Raw genomic sequence first — 21,229 nt, forward strand, 5'->3', positions numbered from 1 at the left:
CCAATTTCTCATAACAACTAATACCCTCTAATCAATGCAGCATTTTGCCATGGAGAGTGACTTTAGATTTTAGAGATACAGCGTGGAAACAGGCTCTTTGGCCCAATGAGTCCATGCCGACCAGCGATCACCCCATACACTAGCACTATCCTGCACACTAGGGACAATTTACAATTTAACCAAAGCCAATTAACTTACAAACCGTCACATCTTTGGAGTGTAGTGTGGAAGGAAACCCACACGGCCACAAGGAGAACGAACAAATTCCGTTCAGACAGCACCCGTAGTCGGGTTCAAACCTGGGTCTCTGGCACTTTGAGGCAGCAACTCTACCATGCCGCCTTATGATGGCTAACTGTCTTTAACTACAATTAATCTACTTTCATCATTCGATCTCTTTCTCTTTATTTTTTTTAAATATTGCTGTCTTTATCTACTTTAGTAAAAGGATTTCCCAGCTATGTGGCTTTTAAAAATAGATTCTTCTGACTCCGTTTCGTTACATTAAATGCTTTGAACCTACTTAATCTCAAGGGATTGGACAATTAGTGGAAACAACTATCTAACTACTTCTCTATATTTGTAATTGATTTTTCCTTAACCTATGTAACAGTAACATAAAATCTAGTTTTCTCAACATACCCTGCAGTTTCTGCTATTGATCAATATCTTCAGAGTTCAGTTATGGGCTCTAAATCATGCCTTACACTAGTCCCACCTGCCTGCGTTTGGTCCTTATTCCTCCAAACCTTTCCTATCCATGTACATAGAAACATAGAAACATAGAAATTAGGTGCAGGAGTAGGCCATTCGGCCCTTCGAGCCTGCACCGCCATTCAATATGATCATGGCTGATCATCCAACTCAGTATCCCGTACCTGCCTTCTCTCCATACCCTCTGATCCCCTTAGCCACAAGGGCCACATCTAACTCCCTCTTAAATATAGCCAATGAACTGGCCTCGACTACCCTCTGTGGCAGGGAGTTCCAGAGATTCACCACTCTCTGTGTGAAAAAAGTTCTTCTCATCTCGGTTTTAAAGGATTTCCCCCTTATCCTTAAGCTGTGACCCCTTGTCCTGGACTTCCCCAACATCGGGAGCAATCTTCCTGCATCTAGCCTGTCCAACCCCTTAAGAATTTTGTAAGTTTCTATAAGATCCCCTCTCAATCTCCTAAATTCTAGAGAGTATAAACCAAGTCTATCCAGTCTTTCTTCATAAGACAGTCCTGACATCCCAGGAATCAGTCTGGTGAACCTTCTCTGCACTCCCTCTATGGCAATAATGTCCTTCCTCAGATTTGGAGACCAAAACTGTACGCAATACTCCAGGTGTGGTCTCACCAAGACCCTGTACAACTGCAGTAGAACCTCCCTGCTCCTATACTCAAATCCTTTTGCTATGAAAGCTAACATACCATTCGCTTTCTTCACTGCCTGCTGCACCTGCATGCCCACTGTCAATGACTGGTGTACCATGACACCCAGGTCTCGCTGCATCTCCCCTTTTCCTAGTCGGCCACCATTTAGATAATAGTCTGCTTTCCTGTTTTTGCCACCAAAATGGATAACCTCACATTTATCCACATTATACTGCATCTGCCAAACATTTGCCCACTCACCCAGCCTATCCAAGTCACCTTGCAGTCTCCTAGCATCCTCCTCACAGCTAACACTGCCCCCCAGCTTCGTGTCATCCGCAAACTTGGAGATATTGCCTTCAATTCCCTCATCCAGATCATTAATATATATTGTAAATAGCTGGGGTCCCAGCACTGAGCCTTGCGGTACCCCACTAGTCACTGCCTGCCATTGTGAAAAGGACCCGTTTACTCCTACTCTTTGCTTCCTGTTTGCCAGCCAGTTCTCTAACCACATCAATACTGAACCCCCAATGCCGTGTGCTTTAAGTTTGTAAACTAATCTCTTATGTGGGACCTTGTCGAAAGCCTTCTGGAAGTCCAGATACACCACATCCACTGGTTCTCCCCTATCCACGCTACTAGTTACATCCTCGAAAAATTCTATAAGATTCGTCAGACATGATTTACCTTTTGTAAATCCATGCTGACTTTGTCCAATGATTTCACCACTTTCCAAATGTGCTGCTATCCCATCTTTAATAACTGACTCTAGCAGTTTCCCCACTACCGATGTTAGACTAACTGGTCTGTAATTCCCCGTTTTCTCTCTCCCTCCCTTCTTAAAAAGTGGGGTTACGTTTGCTACCCGCCAATCCTCAGGAACTACTCCAGAATCTAAAGAGTTTTGAAAGATTATTACTAATGCATCCACTATTTCTGGAGCTACTTCCTTAAGTACTCTGGGATGCAGCCTATCTGGCCCTGGGGATTTATCGGCCTTTAATCCATTTAATTTACCCAACACCACTTCCCGGCTAACCTGGATTTCACTCAATTCCTCCAACTCCTTTGACCCGCGATCCCCTGCTATCTCCGGCAGATTATTTATGTCTTCCTTAGTGAAGACGGAACCAAAGTAGTTCTTCAATTGGTCCGCCATATCCTTGTTCCCCATGATCAACTCACCCGTTTCTGACTGCAAGGGACCTACATTTGTTTTAACTAATCTCTTTCTTTTCACATATCTATAAAAACTTTTGCAGTCAGTTTTTATGTTCCCTGCCAGTTTTCTTTCATAATCTATTTTTCCTTTCCTAATTAAGCCCTTTGTCCTCCTCTGCTGGTCACTGAATTTCTCCCAGTCCTCCGGTATGCTGCTTTTTCTGGCTAATTTGTACGCATCATCCTTCGCTTTGATACTATCCCTGATTTCCCTTGTTATCCACGGATGCACTACCTTCCCTGATTTATTCTTTTGCCAAACTGGGATGAACAATTTTTGTAGTTCATCCATGCAGTCTTTAAATGTCTTCCATTGCATATCCACCGTCAACCCTTTTAGAATTAATTGCCAGTCAATCTTGGCCAATTCACGTCTCATACCCTCAAAGTTACCTTTCTTTAAGTTCAGAACCATTGTTTCTGAATTAACAATGTCACTCTCCATCCTAATGAAGAACTCAACCATATCATGGTCACTCTTGCCCAAGGGGGCACGTACAACAAGACTGCTAACTAACCCTTCCTCAATACTCAATACCCAGTCTAAAATAGCCTGCTCTCTCGTTGGTTCCTCTACATGTTGATTTAGATAACTATCCCGCATACATTCCAAAAAATCCTCTTCCTCAGCACCCCTGCCAATTTGATTCACCCAATCTATATGTAGATTGAAGTCACCCATTATAACGGTTTTGCCTTTGTCGCACGCATTTCTAATTTCCTGTTTGATACCATCTCCAACTTCACTACTACTGTTAGGTGGCCTGTACACAACACCCACCAGCGTTTTCTGCCCCTTAGTGTTTCGCAGCTCTACCCATACCGATTCCACATCCTGCAAACTAATGTCTTTCCTTTCCATTGCGTTAATCTCCTCTCTAATCAGCAACGCTACCCCACCTCCTTTTCCTTTCTCTCTATCCCTCCTGAATATTGAATATCCCTGGATGTTCAGCTCCCAGCCTTGGTCACCCTGGAGCCATGTCTCCGTGATCCCAACTATATCATAGTCATTAATAGCTATCTGCACATTCAACTCATCCACCTTATTACGAATGCTCCTTGCATTGAGACACAAAGCCTTCAGGCTTGTTTTTACAACACTCTTACCCCTTATACAATTTTGTTGAAAAGGGGCCCTTTTTGATTTTTGCCCTGGATTTTCCGGCCTGCCACTTTTACTTTTCACCTTGCTACCTATTGCTTCTACCCTCATTTTACACCCCTCTGTCTCTACGCTCACACATTTAAGAAACCCTTTCCCTTTAACTCCATCCTCCACTAGCCCATTCGACACCCCACCCCCCTTATTCAGTTTAAAACCACCCGTGTAGCAGTGGCAAACCTGCCTGCCAGAATGCTGGTCCCACACCTGTTAAGATGCAATCCGTCCCTTTTGTACAGTTCCCCCTTACCCGTCCAAATGCTTTTTAAACATTGTGATAGTGGCTGCCTCAACTATCATCTCTGGCAGCCTGTTCCATATACCTGCCACCCTTTGACCCTCAGGTTCCTATTAAATCTTTCCCCCTCACCTTAAACCTATGTCATCTGGTTCTTGGTATCGTTCTCACTCTGGGTAAAAGATTGTGTTTTTATCTAATCCTTTCATGGTCTTATACACCTCTACAACATCACCTCACCCCCCTGCACTCCAAGGAATAAAGTCCAGCACGCTCAACCTTTGCCGCAAGCCCAAGCCCTCAAGCCCTGGCACCATCCTCGTAAATCTTCTGCTATTAGACTACAGAAAGGTCCTCCCAGTCAGAAGGGTCCCGACACGAAACGTCATCTAACTGTTCCCTCCACAGATGCTGCCTGACCCATTTTTTCCAGTCTGGAACTGCAATGCTACAATGCTGTAAAACTATATGCTGTATTCTGGTAATTTATCTCTTTGCACTGCCTGCTGCACATGGCTTGATTGCACACATGTATTGTATGATGTGAAAAGATAGCACACAACCAAAACCTTATTCACTAAATCTCAGTACAAGTGACAATAATAATCCAATAATACTCCCAAAATCTATTCTTGTTTTACAGTCATTGGCACAGACAACTGGAAGAGTTAGAACTGCTCTTAAAGGTGCCAAGGGATACGGAAAGAAGGCAGGAGAATGGGGTTGAGTGGGAAAGATAGATCAGCCATGATTGAATGGCGGAGTAGACTTGATGGGACGAATGCCCTCATTCTGCTCCTATAACTTCAAAACCTACGGAATGCCACTCCAATTAGAATGGTAATAGGTTATCTTTTCCAAAAAGAGAAATAAAAATTGTCCCTTGATTGATTGCATTCCAAAACAAAAATTGTATTTTGCATATTCCGATCGCATTCCTATCTTATTGGATCTTTCAAGTTATAAAGATGAATCTTTCCTTCTCCATGTATTCAATTGATTTTTAGAGGACATAATTTGATGTCTATTGATCACCATCTTAAAGCTCGTAAAAGATACTCACAAGCTCCCAATAATTAAACAGAAGTAAAACAATTTACTGTAATTAAACACTTTCTTTGAAGACAGCTAGTCTATAACTAAAAACAAATTACCCTTGCATTTTGGAATACTGGAATGATTTATTTAAAATTATAATCCATTCATATTCAATCTAAAATCACCCACTTGTCTATAAGATTAAAGTGCAATTAACATTCAGCATGCCTTTGTCATATATTTTTTCATAATGTCCTATAATGTGATCGTAGATCTCATCAATGAGACCCAACAGGGTTTGCACTGAAAGAGCCTCAGCATTAATCGAGCCATGGAGCTACAGAAGTGGCTGTTTCATCCATAGATGAGATAATTTATGGGTCAATATTCCTCTCTTCATAAAAACACATGAATAACAATAACAGGATACCAAGAGTATAAATCACAAGCAAATTTGTCCTTGTTCGCTGATGTCCTTCTGTGACAGAGAGGGAACTTTCAGTGGTGGAAGAGAGTCGTCACTGTCCAGGGTGGCACGGCGGCACAGCGGTAGAGTTGCTGCCATAGAGCGCCAGATATGTGTTCGATCCTGACTACGGGCGCTGTCTGTACGTAGTTTGCATGTTCTGTCCGTGACCTGCGTGGTTTTTTCCCCAGGAGCTCCGGTTTCCACCCACACTCCAAAGGTGTACAGGTTTGTAGGATAATTGGCTTTGGTAAAATGGAAATTGGCCCTAGTGTGCCGAATAGTGCTAGTGTATGGAAATCGCTAATCGGCGGGGAATCAGTGGGCCAAAGGGCCTGTTTCCGCGCTGTATCTCAAAGCTAAACTAATCTACGATCTCTGACACTTTGACATATCAAGCACCTTGTGGCAGACAGGGTGCGAGAGGGGAGTGGAACAAAGGAAGTGCTTGAAGTGGTATGCTTGAAGTGGTATGAAACTGCATTTGAATGTGGTGGCCTTGCACCCTGCATGAAATGGTATGAAACTGCATTTGATGCACCCTGGATAATGTGATGCCAAGACCAACTTATTTCATCTGCCTGCACATGCCTCCATTCTCTGCAAACCATTATGTTTTTAGTTTTGGTGTTAGAGATACAGCGTGGAAGCAAGCCCTTTGGCCCACTGAGTCCATGCTGCCCATCGATCACCCATACACTAGTTCTGCACACTAGAGGCAATTTTACAGAAGCCAATTAACCTAGAAACGTGTACGTCTTTGGAATGTGAGAGAAAACCGGAGCACCCGGAGAAAACCCACGCGGTCACAGGGAGAACGTAAAAACTCCACACAGACAGCACCTGAGGTCAGGATCGAACTGGGTTTCTGGTACTGTAAGGCAGAGGCTCTACCACTGTGCTGTCTACCTAAAACCCTCTTACACACCACCACATGAGAGCAAATGGAGAAATCCTTAACTTTCAGCACAATGGAAGCATGCCAAGTTGCTTCCTGTTACATTTTATTCACCTGTTCAACACTGATGCGACAAAACATTGGAACATTTCCATCATTATTATTGAGGAAGTGTCCTGCTACAAAATGCACTTCTAATTGAGCCAGTAGCACTGAAAGAATCTTTTTGGTCATTGGCTGATTCTAGGCAACATTGACTGACCATGAAAATAGAGTCATGGAGTCACACAGCACAGAAACAGGCCTTTTGGTCCAAACTATTCATGACGACTAAAGTGTCTGTCAGTCCTATTTGTCCATGTTTGGCCCATTTCCTTCTAAATCTATGTAGGTGTTCAAGTGTTTTTTTAAAAATTCTATTATAGTACCTGCCTCAACTACCTCAACCACTCCCTCGGTGAAAAGTTGACTTAATCTTGTCCCTATAAACAAATGTCCTTTTATTTTTGATTCCCTTACCCTGGATCAAAGACTCCCTATCTATTCCCTCATGATTTTATACACCTCTAAAATATTACCCATCAGTCTCCTGTGCTCCAAGGAATAAAGTCGTATTGTGTTAATGGTTCCATTTCTGTAATCATTGAAAACCAATGACTTTCAGAGGTACCTGTAGCTCATCCATGAACAATGATATCTTCTAAGGGTCTCGACCTAAAACATCCCCTAACCATGTTCTCCAAGAGATGCTGCCTGACCTGCTGAGTTACTCCAGCACATTGCACCCTGGAAAACATTGCTGTTGCTGGAATGTCACTGTTTATATCTCCAGATAACTCAATAAGGTTACCTGTCCCTTCTCTCTCATCAGCAATTTATTTTGCAACCTTCACTGAACATTACTTACTTTTGCACCCCTACCATCTTCACATTTTCCTTCTTCTATCATGTTTATCTATATTCCTAAAAGTCTGATCTTGACCACTTCCTGTTGTTCTGTATATTGATTTTAGAAAAAACGCTGCCGCTTACGGCTGTGATTTTTGGCCATCTTACTCAGAGTCCCCCTCCGCTGCGCAGGACAAGAGGATTTTTCCCATTGATGAAACATAAAAGAGTTATTGGTGTTTAAAAATTGTTGAGATTCTCTCTCCTGAAGGCCACGCCCCTTCCTGAAGAAGTGTTGAGTGCCTCAGTCAGTCTCTGCAAGATGGGGGAGTGAGAGAGTCATGTCTCAGTCTGAGCTGTGAATAACACTGAACACATGTCTACTAAACTGTGAGTGTGGTTTTACAGGCCTTGATTGCCCTTAATGTGGTTTGAAAATGAAAATGTGGTTGGTTTGAAATAAAGCAGAGCAAATGGTTGGTGGTGGTTGGTTTGAAATAAAGCACAGCAAATGGTTGGTGGTGGTTGGTTTGAAATGGTAAATGATTCAAAGTCTAAACTTGATAAATTCATGTTTGCACGGTATATTGATTTTAGATAAAACGCTACCACTTACGGCTGTGATTTTAGGCCATCTTACTCAGTCCCCCTCCGCTCATCAGGTGCAGAGGATTCTTCCCATCAATGAAAAGTCAAAGTGTTATTAATGTTTAAAATTTTTTGAGAATATCTCTCCTGTCAATCACGCCATGAAGGCTACAACCCTTCCAGTGGGAGGGGGGGTGGGATTATAAAACCCGGCAATGTGGGTGTGGCTCAGTCTCTGCAAGATGGGGGAGGGAGAGGTCATGACTCTTTCTGAGCTGTGAATCAACTGAACACACTGAATGTCTACTGAACTGTGAGTGTGGTGTTTATGTGGTGTTTTGTGTGATTTTATGGTGGTTTCACCCTGCTTGAAATGGTATGAAACTGCATTTGAATGTGGTGGCCTTGCACCCTGCATGAAATGGTATGAAACTGCATTTGAATTATGTGGCCTTGCAACCTGCTTGAAATGGTATGAAACTGTACTTGAATTTGGTGGCCTTGTACCCTGCTTGAAGTGGTAAGAAACTGCATGAGTTTGGTGGCCTTGCACCCCACTTGTAGTAGTATGAAACTGCACTTGAATTCGGTGGCCTTGCACCCTGCTTGAAGTGGTAAGAAACTGCACTTGAATTCGGTGGCCTTGCACCCTGCTTGAAATGGTAGGAAACTGCGTTTGAATTTGGTGGCCTTGCACTCTGCTTAAAATGGAATTTCAAAGAATAGCCGTGAGTCAACTGCCAGCCCACCAGCCATGAGTGAGCTGCCAGCACATCAGGCTTGAGTGACCGAGCTGCCACCCCAAGAATCTATTTGGCCCACAATGTCCATACTAGCTCTCTGGAAACCAGTCCCTTCAGCCCACACCTCCCATACTAGCGCTCCAGAAAGCTCTCCCCCCCACTGGCCACCAATATTGGAATTGGTGGAGAGATGGAATATTGCTTTTGGGGACGAGCCCTACCGTGTGAACATGAGACCCAACGGGTCCCACTTAGTCTAGTATTGTTTAAATGTTCCCACTCCCATCACAAGGACTTGTGTGTCCAAGTTCAGTGGCTGCTGGCAACATTCAACTCACTTGCAGATGCAGGGGAGAGAGATTCTACAACCTGTCTAATAACCCATACTTAGTACATCTTGTCCTTCAAGATCTGCTTCTTGGAGGATCTGGATGGCAATAAGCAGTAAGGAGCTCCTCCAGCGATCTATTGAACTCTCCTTGCTCTGTGAAGAGCACATATATAACATTGAATATACAGGCACTATCGACTTGCTGACCTTGCTCAAACTTTTTGATCGTTGATCTTCCTGAATTCTCTTGAACAAATTCTCCTTCCAATATTAATTCTATTACAACAATGAGTCCCTCATGTGGAGTTTTGGAGTGGGCGCTGGGCAAAGGGCCGTGATGAAGCCCTCAAGGTCAGCAGTAGGAGGCACCTCTGGGGCATGAAGGCTGAAGGTAGCCGTGCGAGGAGAGGGATGACATGTCACGGGATGATCTGGACGGAGGCAACGGCTGCAACAAGCCTTTATGGCCAGCTGGAACTGGGACTTTGGATAAAGTGTCAAAACTTGGCCACTCGCATGTGCACTCAATGGGCTATTTCAATGCATTCTGTACATAATCTGGGATAGTACTTGTATATGGCAATAATTTTACTGATCTGTATGCAAAAATAGAATTTCACTACACCTTAGTACATGTAAATAAAGAAGCATTGAATCCGAGAGTGTGTTGCCTACTCTGTACTAAAATGCGACGAGATGTCAATTTTTTCCTTGAAAGCAAAAATCAATGAACAAAATATATATGAATGCTCATGGATAATCTCAAAAGGTTATATTTTGTCTTTCACCTCTTTGTACACAAAATGCAAATTTCATAATCCAATTTTCATTATCAACCCACTGCTTATCTGTGATGCATTTTTAATTGAGCTCAAATCTTTAATGCCTTACCTCCATGTCACATTGCACTAATTTACAATCATATCCAAACCTTCTTCCTGCATTCTTCTTCCTGTGACATCTTCCAGAATTCCAGCTGAGAGTTCTGAATGGATGACATCGTGCTCACTCAGTCAGACATATCAACCTACATAACCCTCGGTTCGATCCGAATGTGGTCTCGTCTCAGTAACATAAACTGTCAGGAGTTGCTAGTGAATGAATATTTGCCTCAAAATTGCACACTTACTATAAATAATGAAACTCGAGATTCACTTTGGCTTATTTCTGGTGAAACACTAAACATTAGTATGCTGGTGGAATAGATTGTTTTTGAATTTATCTGTAGAAATGAAAATTCATATTTACGTGAATCATTTATGTCATAATCATGTTATCATTGGAAGAGTGGTTTTACATTATTTATATGTCCTTTTCATTTTTATTTTGAAAATACTACGTTTTTTGACTAACTTCAGTTACAAATATCTCTGCAGTAAATCTGCCCGATTACAGTTGGATTCTGCTGCAAGAAATTGTTGCTTCCTTTGAAATTGGAAGCAGTGATAACTGGGATGATATCTAGAGCTTTGCAATTTAGTTTAGAAACAAGGAATGGCAGATGCTGGTTTACAAAAAATGACACAAAGTGCTGGAGTAACTCAGCAGGTCAGGCAGCATCTCTGGAGAATGGTCTGAACCCAAAACTTTGCTCTGCACGGATGCTGCCTGACCTACTGAGTTACTCTAGCACTTTGTCCCTTTTTTGGGGATTTAGTTGATGGATTCAAAGTTACTCATCATATATTCTTCCCTTCAATGAATTCAGATGATCCCATAAATGAAATAAATATAATCTTGTTTGCTATTCTTTACATTTTTACTATGTGTACAGTTTTTGGTCTGAACCATTTTGATTTCATGGCAACTCACATTGCCTTATCGCCACTAATATTAATCTGTAACTCCAGAGACTGCATCAGTAATATTCTCTCTCAATAATATTCCTTTGCAATATTCAATCAGTGATGATGTTGCTCTTATACGCACGTAACCTTTGATTACTCCAATACGCTGGACATTTCTTAGATTTCAAAAGGCAAAGCAGGGAATGATATTTGTAGCCATGATAAAGCTTTGATTATGGAACTTTATGAACACACCGAAGATAGGCACACAATGCTGGAGTAACTCAGCGGGACGGGCAGCATCTCTGGAGAGAAGAAATGGGTGACGTTTCGGGGTCAAGACCCTTCTTCAGAACATACCCCCCTGATTTTGCAAATTATATTAATGATATCAATATTCTGCTTCTATAAAATGTAAAATGGACAAAAACTTTCAGGATTACAGACACATTACTATCAGAATTTTCTATTTGAGTTGTCTTGATAATTTAGAAACTTTGCAACCTTGGCAAGTCCTTTCGAGAATGGAGAACGTTCCAGCAGATACGTGATAAATACGTCTAAACTTCTCCGAAAAGCTTGCGTCTATTCAAGTGTATAAATTTGTTTTACAATTAACTTTTACAAGCTAAGGAAGCATTGTAATCAGTGTTGGTGATCTTTTACGACTTAAAAACTATTTTTTATCTCTTCTCTCCTAATCCAAATGTTATCTTCTCTTGTTTTTGCTTTCAGTCCATGAATTGGCATTGAAGTGACTTTGAATAAATATTCTGCCCAATTCTTCTTACTACAGACACTGTAAATCTCATTAAAAACAATCCATTCTGAATGCACATGGAGGTAAATGACTATTTACCCCACTTACAAAGTTTCCAGATGCCAAGAAGAGAGTGTAGAAAGCAACTGCAGATGCTGGTTGATACCGAAGATAGACACAAAGTGCTGGAGTAACTAAGAAGGTCAGGCAGCATCTCTGGAGAGAAAGGATGGGTGACCTTTTGAGTTGGGATGCTTTTTCAGTCTGCGTTTCGGATCGGGACCTTTCTTGAGACTACTATCTGAACAAAAGGTCCTGACGCGAAAAGTCACCCATCATTTGTACCCTGAAGTGCTGCCTGACCCACTGAGTTACTTCAACACTTTGTGTCTATCACAAGAGAGTGTCAGACCTAAATATCTTTCTAATTGCAAATAAAATGTACTGTGCTAGCCCATTAGTAATCTATAGGTTATGTATGGTTTACCTTATTTCATTGAATCCATTTATCTCCAGAATCAGAGTGGTCAGAGAATTTGTCAGCCTCAGTATTCTTTGTCCTCTAATATTCTATTCATAAGATAATGATAATGTTTATGAGGACTCTTGACAATACACAGCAAGTTCAGCTCCTGAAAACTTCACACCTTCCCCCAAAGTGGCTCAGAATCAAAAGCAATAACTAATAGATATAATCTAATAACTGTAAATAGATCACTACATCAAAGCCTTTGTGCCAATTGCATTTAAATCAAAAGGATGAAGAGAAGTCTTGATAAATGTTGGGGCACAAGAAACTGCAGGTGCTGGAATCTTCAGCAAAACAAAGTGCTGGAGGAACTCATGGGTCAGGCAGCATGTATTGAGGACTGATATTGCAATCTGATGAACAGTCCTGACCCGCAACATCATCTGTTAATTCCCTCCACAAATGCTGTCTGGTGTATTGAGTTCCTCCTGCACATTGTTAAAACTTACTTGAAAAGAAAATACAGTAACAATATTAACTAACACAACCAACAAGGCTGAGTTATTGTCACTGAATTGAGAACTGAATTGAAAAAAGAAATATGAGTTTTCCTTCTCTTTTTCCTTGACTATACTCTAGGCTTTATTGAACTGTTGAAGTTTGAAGAGGAACCAGTATTTCTGACCAACGTCATATTTGCAGTGGTGACATAAAGTAAAAAGTAAAGTCAAGGAAATGATCCTTTATTGTCATTCAGACATTTCAGTCTGAACGAAATTATATACCTTGCAGTCATAACATAGAATAAAATAACAGAATACACAATGAACACAGTTTAACATCCACCACAGTGAGTCCACCAGGCACCTCCTCACTGTGATGGAAGGCAAAAGTCTTAAAGTCCTCGTCTCTTCCTTCCTTGTTCTCCCTCTGCGTTGAGGCGATCCAGGCTTCCGATGTTGTGACCCCACCGGGTGATGGTAAGTAAGTTCCACGGCCGAATCCGAGCTCCGGGAACGGGCCGGTTCATCTCCGCGGCCCGGGTTGGTCAAAGCTGCCACCCTCCAGTCCAGCGGACGAAGCTGTTGTTGCGGGAGCTCCGGAGAACCGGTCACCAACCTGGGACCTGCGAGCCCCCGATGTTGTCGTTCACTGGGCCCGCGGCCGAAGCCTCCGAGGCTCCGAAAGTCGGGTCACCGCCGCTGCAACGCCACCACAGCCCCGAAGTTGGTAAATCCTGGCTTTGCCTCCGGAGCCTCGAGGTCGGTCCCAGATGGAGGCCGCCAGCTCCGCGATTAGGCCTCAGCGCAGACGGAGACGGAGACGGAGACGGAGACGGGGGATACGACAAAGAAAAGGTTGCATCCCCCCCGAAGAAGTAAATTAAAAACAGTTTCTCCCATCCCCCCACACATACACAACTAAAATAAACAAAATAAACAAAACAACAGGACAAAAAAATGAAAGAGAGACGAACTGCAGGTGAGCCGCAGCTGCTTGGGGAGCGCCGACACTTCTGGATGTGGTTGGTAGAGCTGCTGCTTCACAGTGCCAAAGGAACCGAGTTAGATCCTGGCCTCGGGCGCTGTTTGTGTGGAGTTTGCACATTCTTCCTCTGACTGCGTGGGTTTCCTCCGGGCGCTCCGGTTGCCTCCCACATCGCAGAGACGTGCGGGTTTGAAAATGAATTGGTCCCCTGCATATTGGCCCGAGTGTGTAGTTTAGCTTATTATTGTCACGATCACTGAGGTACAGTGAAATAATTTATGGTTGCATTCTATCAAGTCAACAGATAGATTATACATGGTTACAAACGAGCCGACCACAGTGTACACATACAGGATAAATGGAATGACGTTTAGTGTAAGATAAGGTCCAGAAAAGACCGAGGATCGGATAGACGGTAGGTCAGGGCTGCTCTCTAGATGGTGATAGGATGATTCTGTTGCCTGATAACAGATGGAAAAAGGCTGTCTTTGAACATGGAGATATGCGTTTTCGAACTTCTGTACCTCTTGCCTGATGGGAGGGGGTGTCTGGGGTGAGACTCATCGGGTGGCTTTGCCGAGGCAGTGTGAAGTGTAGGGAGTGGATGAGAAAGTGGGGAACTAGCAAGAAGGGCGATCAATGGTCGGCATGGAGCCCTTGGGCCGAAGGGCCTATTTCCATGCCACATCTCTAAATATGCCAGATTACTGGGTCTAGACACAAATTGCAGGAGTAACACAGCCGGTCAGGCAACATCTCTGGGAAAAAGGACCAGGTAACCTTTCGGTTTGAAACACTTCTTCCTTGCATTATATTAATTACTGTGTGTACAGAGGACACCATTCCCTCAACTGGCTGGAAATAGTGACTGACCCAGCTACTTACTCAAACCTCGGTCCCATTCATTATTTAAAAATATATCTTTAAACCTTTCTTCTAATTCATTACTTAAATAACCCCCACCCACCCCCAAAGTTGCACATAATCACTGCAGATATTTTAAAAGATTCATTAAATCTGAATTGCTTTTAATGGATAATTCAGAACAAATTTGGATTTAACGGGAACTAAATAGATGATTTGCTTTAGCTCCCTTGTGGCTGCACACATATGATTCTTATTAGGATAGAGAATTTTATATCACGAATATACAAATCTATTCAACTCATCTGTAATTACAGCTTGTCCTCTTGATTATTATTTATTGGTAATTAAGACCCTCTTAAAAGGAGGAATTAATTCTATTTATAAGAGAAAAAAAAATTGCGACCCATATTTGCAGGGGAATCCACAATTGATCACAAGGGTGATTGTAGCCAATGTCAGATCCTACCCAGGTGTGACTCTCTGTTTGAATTCTCAGCTGTACAAAACCAGCCATCACAATACGTCTGAGCTTGGGGAGTGAACAGATATAATGATCAATTCCACAACGCTCCATGACACCCACAATGTTTGTATGATCAAAGCAGCAACCTTTTTGCCATGCGAGGTCATGGAGTTAAATATGAATACAGTCCATTTTGTGTTTGACGATGCATACATAACATTGATATTTTACATAGTTCACAGAACCTAACCTCTCCACCCCAACAGCACAAACATTCAATTCTCCAATCTTAGGTATCACCTGAGATAGAACTCTTCCCCCCCCTCTCTCCCCCCCCCCCCCCCCCCTATCACACTATCACACCTATTACACCTCACGCTCCCCCCCCCCCCACACACCAGTGGCAGCCATTACACGATCACACCTCACGCTCCCCCCCCCCCCCCACCTATATCCATCCCTCTGACTTTACATTTTGCACCTCTTCCCACCTGATCTGACACCCTTTTGTCCCCTTTTCATCTCTAGCCTTTGTCCACCCATCTGGCAATCATGCATCCCCACCCATACCTGTATCCACCGATCACTTGCCAGGCTTTGTCTCACCCCCTCCTCTTTTCCAGTACTCTTCTGCACCCCACTTTTCTGCCCCACTACAATCAGTCTGAAGGGTCCTGACCCAAAACACACACCACATGCCCATTCCCTCCACAGATGCCCCCTGACATGCTGGATTCCTCCAGCAGTCGTTTCACTCAGGATTCCAGCATCTGCAGTTCTTTATTTCTGCGACACTTTCTACGGCAGAAATCATTTAAAGACACAAACATTTCCCTTTTGCCAAATGTTAAACCATGTGTTCATTTTCTTCCTTTGAATTGCCCTTAAATATCAAGCATTGATTTAAAAACGTGATCACATTTGTACAGCATCCAGCTTCATCTGCATTGTCACAATTAAATTAGGTTATAAAAAACAACTCAACGAATACTTGCCTAGTTTACAATGGACCTGAAACTGGTTGTTCTCCTGCAATAAAGATATTGATATCTGGCGCCAATATCCCCCTCTTCGTCTGCAGCAGTGACTTGAAGAACTAAACTCCAGCTTTATTGATTCCCACATTCAATGCTCTCCAGATAAGTGCTGAGGATTACCCAGTATAGGCTTCAAAGCAAAACTAAAATTAATATATCATTACGTCATTCCAAATAAAAATATCTTGCAAGAAGAGCTTTGCTTGAAAACAAGCCAATATAAGGCTCGGAAGCAGTCTTACGGAATATATATAACTATTTACTGCTACATGTAACTCCCCAATGTTGAAGAATGAAGATGGACAAGTCTATTATGTTGATTAGTTTTCATTGCGAAGATGACAATCATTTGCAAATGCAATCTAATCGTCCTGTTATCAATGTGGCCACATGAACCATTTTTATGTAAAGTCACTCGACTAATCCCGCCAAGTGAGGCTCTGGGTGGAGCAACAATCAGAGAACTGGCTCTCACGGCAGAGGTCAAGGGGTAAACAAAAGATGTAAATTCAATTATAAAGATGATAACAGGACGTGTAATTTATTAGAGCACTTCAGCAATCAAGTCATGAAGAATGTGCAAGGATGATTACATTTGCTAAATGTAAAGTATAACAAATCACCTGGGACTGGCAAAATCATGTCGAAAGTTCAAAGAAATGATGCTAAAGAACTAGGAATCCTTTTCGACTTTACTTCTGTTGTTCAGACATCCTCTTATGACTCCAGACAAGCCTCCAACTCATTGATCATTAAACAAGGACAACTTCAAGGTGAAGAACTGAAAACCTGCTCTCTATCCAATAATAACTAGAAAATATTGGCCTCAATCTTTGCTAACAGATTGAAAATTAGATTTAGCGGAATTATAGACAAATCACAATCTGGCTTGATGAAAGACAAGCACATCAGTAATAAGATAATGTTAGCTTTATACACCACAGATTATATAAATGTGATTATAGAAGCAAGAGATTTTTTTTATTTTTAAGGTGTTTAATGGACCAGAGTTTTAATTTTTAAATCCTTGAAACGAACTCCAATCAAGTGCTTTACTTATGCTGTAACATTCCATCGGCCAGAATGATTGGAGCTACAGATAAACTCTTTCAAGAGAAATTATTTCACATCGTGTTCTTCAGCTGAGTTCCGTGATCTTTTGACCCAGAACAACTCCCGATTTTCATGAGAAATGTTTTACATTCCCTCTGCAACATTCAGACTTCCCAACACACTTCTTTCTGGAAGTATCAGGTTGAAAGCAGACTTCTTTTAAAATTAAAGCAACTTGGGGTATTAACGAGCAGCATGTCCACCCGAAAGGCTGGAGTAAGTCAACAGGTCAGGCAGCATCTCCTGAGATGGGTCGGGTCAGAATCCTCCTTCAGAGCTAATAATAAACTTCTCCATAGATGCTGCCTGACCTGCTGAGTTACTCCAGCATCTTGTATCCTTTCGTGAAAACCTGTAGTTCGTTGTTTCTACAGTATGTTCACACTTACATCTTCTGATATTAAAATCAAATACACAACAACAGCAATTTAGGTCATTTCTACAGCTGACTGTGAGAAAGATTGGGGGGGACTTAGAAAAGGTTTAGTTTATTATTGTCACGTGTACCGTGTTACAGTTCAAAACTTTCTTTGTTGCGTGCTATCCAGTCAGCTAAAAGAGTATACATGATTACAATCAAGCCGTCCACAGTGTATAGGTACAGGATAAAGGGAATAATGTATAGCGCAAGATAAAGTCCAATTAAAAACAGTCCAAGGGTCTCCAATGAGGAAGAAAGCATTTTCACACTTCTGTACCTCTTGCCCGATGGGGAGGGGAGAAGAGGGAGTGACCAGGTTGAGCCTCGTCTTTGATTATGCTGGTGGCCTTGCCGAGGCAGCGTGAGGTGTAAATGGAGTCAATGGAAGGGAGATTGATTTGCTGCGCTACAATATATTGCGGTCTTGGATGGAGCTGTTCCCAACCCATGGGGAATTGACAAGCTGTGGGGTGTGAATTTTGTTACCGGTGTCAGGGCCGGCCTAAAGTCAATTGGACCAATTGCTCTCAAGTAGAGTAATCTACTGTCGGCTCGCATTGTTAAAATACGTTTTCTTTGGCATGGTGACTGACCAAAGTTTCTAGAGGTCGTCAGATTTACATTTACAAAGTTTCTGGAGGTCATCAGAACCTAAGGATGAAAATAGCTGTGAATCACAGGAGGGAATACGGCTTTTCTACATGTGTGCATCCAGACTGACCATCAATCTCTGTCTCTTTCTCTTACGCGGGTCGGGTTGGGTGTGTCAGATCGGGTTGGTTGGAGTTTTTTTGAGATCCCCACATGGCACTTACTATCCGTGCCAAGTTTGGTTCAGATTAGTAAATTAGTTTCCGAGATTCTCGTGCAGACACACAGACAAACAGACAGACTTCTTTGTTTTATATATATGTATATATAGATGTAGCTTAGATCTGTTTGCTCCATTAACTTGCATGCACTTTTTAAGCGCACATTTTAAGCACACATTTTGATTACTTTCCATTCTACCACAGAGTCTATAATTGGCTGGGAACCTGGGGCTCACCAAAATTGTTCCCAATTGGGCCCCGCAACCCCTAAGGCCGGCCCTGTCTGGTGTAGACTTCCTTCCAATCTGCAATGAGCAATTTCACAGGGTCTCTCCTTGGGTCGGCCCGTCTGATATTACGACATTAGCAATTTTGGTGCAAAGAAAAGGATGTTTGAAATATGGTGGACTTTGGCAGAAGCCCAAAACAGGCAAATGATTCCTAAGTTGCTAAGTTTCTTGATCAAATCAGAATTGAACATGAGAGACCCGGGTTCGATCCTGACTACGGGTGCTGTCTGTACGGAGTTTGTACATTCTCTCAGTAACCATGTGGGTTTTCTCTGAGTGCTCCAGTTTCCTCCCACACTCCAAAGACGTATAGGTTTGTAGGTTAATTGGCTTTGGTAAAAACATTGTAAATTGTCCCTAGTGTGTAAGATCGTGATAGTGTACAAGGTATTTGATGCTTAGTGCGGCCTCGGTGGGCCGAGAGGCCTGTTTCCGTGCTGTATCGATAAACTACATCTAAAATTAAATCTAAAACTAAATCTAAAATTAAATCTAAAACGGTTATTAAGATATCCAGGAGTGGAGCATTGCATTGGTGACAATAAGAAGTCTTCAATGGGCTTCAAGTTCTAACTAAGCTACCTTCTGCATGGAATGCTTGATCTTAAAGGGACAGGCCATGCATATGGCCAAGTATTTGTATTCTGCTCTCCATCCCAGACCACTGATGAATAAAAATACAGATTTTAATTGACAGAGTGCTTTTAGTTCTAACTGGAATATGCGAAAAGAAACTCGGCCAAACTGCAATTCACCTTTCGATGCCACATAAGCAATGAAAAAATCCAGAGCTCATTGCATCTGCAAAATACCCAGGGGAAATTTAATTGGCAAAAAGCAGGTGCTCATACATTGGAAGCTAACCAGAAATGTTTTATATAACACAGCAACTGCAGAAAGCAACAAAAGTATTTGAATAATCAATTTAATTTTGACCAAAGCATTTTAAGCTTGTTAATTTGTTGATGGGAGCGCGGGGGGGGGAGTCCTAAATATATTATTTCATCTCAAATCATGGTGTACAGCAGAATATTGCAAGCAGAAATCACCCACCCACTAGCAGACAGGGTTTGATGGAAATGCCAGCTGGTACTAATCTTTTGGGTTTCATTTGAGGAAAATAATCAAGATCCAATCAGTTTGAATCCCAAACTGTTCAGTGACATGGTATCTGGCCAAAGTGGACCATCTGATACGGTATTAAAGTAGTTCTTTTCCAGCTGGATGATAAATCAAGGCAAGTTTGTTTATAGCCTGAATTTGACTTAAAATAGATGGAGGGGCTTTCCAATATTTTCCATCTTTTGAAGGAATTTTAGAAAATTCTTTACTTCCCATTAATTTCACATAAACATTGTTCACGTTATTCCCTTAATCATGTATCTGTACACTGTGGATGGCTCGATTGTAATCATATATTGTCTTTCCGCTGACTGGTTAGAACACAACAAAAGCTTTTGACTGTGCCTCTGTACGTGAGACTATGAACTAAACTAAATTTAAGACAAATAGCTAGTCCATGGTTAAAGTTACTTTTGGACACATTTGAACATTTGATGTGACATCAGAAATAATGGCAATTTAGCCAATGTCTGCACCATTCAGATAGACACCAATATATTTAATTGTTTTTGAAAAGCAGTTACACAGTGGAACAAGATAATCAAATTAGTGATCAGTGACACTGGCATTTTGACAATTGACACAAGTCATGGAGTCATACAGCACAGAAACAGACCCCGGCCTTTGGCCCAACTCACCCATGGAAACCAAGATGCCCCTTCAAAACTAATCCCATTTTCACACATTTGTCCCAGATCCCTCTGAACCATCCAATCCATGTACCTGTCTTTTAAATGTTGTTATTAGACCTGGCTCAAGTACTTCATCTGTTCCATAGACCCACCACCAGTTGTGTGAAAAGATTTCCTCTTAAATTACTATTGAATATTTCTTCTCCCATCTTAAATCTAGTTCAGTTCAGTTGTTTATTATCACGTGTACCGAGTTACAGTGAAAAGCTTTTGGTGCGCGCTAACCAGTCAGCAGAAACACAACACATGATTACAATCGACCCATTTTCAGTGCATAGATACATGATAAGGGAATAACGTTTAGTGCAAGGTAAAGCCAGCAAAGTCTGATTAAGGATAGTCCGAGGGTCATCAAAGAGGTAGATAGTAATTCAGCACTGCTCTCTGGTTGTGGTAGGATGATTCAGTTGCCTGATAACAGCTGGGACGAAACTGTCCCTGATTCTGGAGGAGTGCGCTTTCACATTTCTATGCCACTTTGCCTGATGGGAAAGGGAAGAAGAGGGAGTGGCCAGGGTTCTACATCCTTGATGATGCTGCTGGCCTTGCCGAGGCAGCGTGAGGTATAAATGGAGTCAATAGAAGGGAGGTTGGTTTGTGTGATGGCCTGGGCTGCATCCACAATTCTTGCGGTCCTGGATGGAGATGTTCCCAAACCATGCTGTGATGCATCCTGATCAAATGCTTTCTACGGTGCATCTGCAGAAGTTGGTGTGAGTTGTAGGGGACTATACCTTCCAGTTCTGGACCCCCTTATCCTGGGAAAACGACTCTGATTCCTCAAGACTCCTCATGATTTTATATCCCTCTACAAGATCACCCCTCAGCCCCCTGCACTCCAAGGAATAAAGTCCTAGCCTGCCCAACCTCTCTCTGCAGCTCAAGCCCTCGAATAACCACCAACATCCTTGTAAATCTTCTCTGTACTCTTTCCAGCTCAATGGCATTTTTCCTATAACAGGGAGACC

This window comes from Amblyraja radiata, chromosome 26 (assembly GCF_010909765.2).
Source record: "Amblyraja radiata isolate CabotCenter1 chromosome 26, sAmbRad1.1.pri, whole genome shotgun sequence".
NCBI lineage: Eukaryota > Metazoa > Chordata > Chondrichthyes > Rajiformes > Rajidae > Amblyraja > Amblyraja radiata.